We start from the raw sequence: 2,742 nt of genomic DNA on the forward strand, positions 1-2,742 counted from the left end.
TTCAAGTCGTGAATGGTTAAATTTCTGTATACGGAGGGCTGACTATAATTTCATAGTACCCATTCCACATACCAAACCTATTGATCTTCTTGATCTGCCTGATGATGGAATTATGATATCCTTTAACATATCTGAGGGCACCAGGACAGTTTAGGGCAGTAGTTCTCAACCTGTGGGTCCCCAGGTGTTTTGGCCTACAACTCCCAGAAATCCCAGCTAGCTGTTAGGATTTCTGGGAGTTGAATGCCAAAACATCTGGAGACTCACAGGTTGAGCACCACTGGAGGGAACAAGATTGCCATGTGTCACACAGGCCCCATCTACACTGACCATCTAATACAGCTTGAACTTATACAAAAGCACAAGAAAGAATGCTCTTAATGCACACCAGTGCTCTATGTTTTATTACAATCCGGGCCTCCAACAATTTCCAGGATTTCCTATGTAATCATGTGCACAACGAAACCACTTTCTTCAATTCTATTTTGAAACTGCACTAAATGACCAGTGTAGACAGGGTCGTTTGTCCTCCAATGGATGGAAATGGCCAGGAAGCTCAACGAACAGCCAAGGAATTCCCATTGCACCCCTCCAGCTTCCAGCATTTGAGGCGGTCACCACACTTTGGTTAATGTTAGAGCTGCTGTTACTCCCACAGAGAGGGTCACATACGCTTCTGAGAACCTTTTTATGATGGCTGTTGCGTGTCTTCACTTCTGACCTATGGCTACCTCTAGTGGTACTCAGATTGTGAAGCATTGGATTGGAAAAGCCACCAGTTTTTGTCTCCCATCACCAACCACATTAATATAATGAAGACTTGCAATATTTATAATTATGCAAAATACCACTAGAGGGCATTATCATCGCACATTTAACTGATTCCAACGTAAGGAAAAGGTGGATACAAGTGGCAAGACAATATCCAAAGACATTTCTTTCTGGGTTGTTGTGAGTTTTCCGGGCTGTATGGCCATGTTCCAGAAGCATTCTCTCCCCACGTTTCAGCCACATCTATGGCAGGCATCCTCAGAAGTTGTGAGATTTGTTGGAAATTAGGCAAGTGGGGTTTATCTATCTGTAGAATATATATCTGCAGAGGTGAGAAGATCTTGCTTGTCCTTTGCTGAAGGTAGCATTTGTTGTATACCATGCAGCTGTGGACAACTTTACACAGGGACCACCACATGTAGCATTGCCCAAATACGAATCAAGGAACATGAAAGGCACTGGAGACTAAATTCAACCAGAGAAATCAGCCATCGCAAAAACCTGATGAATCAACCTGGACAAGCATATTATTTGCGAACACAGAAATGCTGGATCACTCAAACAACCACCTTGTCAGACTACACAGAGAAGCCACTGAAATCCACAAACGTGGGCAATTTCAACAGAAAGGAGGAAACCATGAAAATGAACAAAATTTGGCTATCAATATTAAAAACTCTAAAATCAGGACAGTAAATAAAAAACAGCACTCAGAAAATGGGATTGCCAGACAGGAAACAATCAGGGCCAGCTAGCACCTCCCAACAAAGGATTCCCCCAGGCAGGAAGCAGGCAGGTTTTGAAGTTGCAAAGTTATTAAATGCTAATCAAGGCATTCAACTGCAACATTCACACAGACAAGAGTTATTTCTCCCACCCTGGACTTTCCACAAATATATAAACCCCACTTGACTAGTTTCCAACAGACCTCACAACCTCTGAGGATGCTTGCCAGAGATGTGGAGAGAAATGTCAGGAGCTGGGGCTAACAGCAGGTGCTCACTCTGCTCCCCGAATTCGAACCAGCGACCTTTTGGTCTGCAAGTTCAGCAGCTCAGCGCTTTAATACACTGAGCCACTGTGGGCTTCCTCAGCAGCAAACAGGCCTCAAAATAGCAAGCCCTCTCTGAACCCCGGTGGCGAAGTGTGTTAAAGCACTGAGCTGCTGAACTTGTGGACCAAAAGGTGCCAGGTTCAAATCCTGGGGGCGGAATGAGCTCCCACTGTTAGCCTCAGTTCCTGCCAACCTAGCAGTTCGAAAACATGCAAATGTGAGTAGATCAATAGGTACCACTCTGGCAAGAAGGTAATGGCGCTCCATGCAGTCATGCCGACCACATGACCTTGGAGGTGTCTACGGACAACGCTGGCTCTTCAGCTTAGAAATGGAGATGAGCACCAACCCCCAGAGTCAGACATAATTGGACTTAACGTCAGGGGAAAACCTTTACCTTTTACCTCTGAGTACACTGCTCTCTTCACCAGCAGTACTGAGTCAGCTCTGAAAAACTTGTCCAAACTGGTTCTGCAGCAGCAGAGCAGAAACAGTATCAAATCAATCCCCAGGTATTTGCAGGCTCAGCCAATCGGCTTCTTGCACTTCATTTTCCAGTTAACACACACAGCACAGTACCTTTGCAAACCATGGCATATCTTTCTCTTAAGCCTTAAGTACTTATGCCAGATGCATTTGAGGAAGTAGGTTTAGGGGGCATCTGCACTGTAGAATTAACGAAGTTCGACACCAGGTTAACTGCCAGGGCTCAATGATATGGAATCATTTGGGTGTTGTAGTTTTACTAGATCTTTAGCCGCCTCTTTGGTGTCTCACCAAACTACAACTCCCATGATTCCATAACAGGGAGTCATTCAAGTGGAATTCAAACTGCACAAATGCCTCTGGAATATGTCACAATGGCGCTGGAGGTGGAAAAACACCCTGGCAGGCCCAGCACGCTTCCTTCCTGTCGT

The sequence above is a fragment of the Anolis carolinensis genome, chromosome 6 (assembly GCF_035594765.1).
Source record: "Anolis carolinensis isolate JA03-04 chromosome 6, rAnoCar3.1.pri, whole genome shotgun sequence".
Lineage (NCBI taxonomy): Eukaryota > Metazoa > Chordata > Lepidosauria > Squamata > Dactyloidae > Anolis > Anolis carolinensis.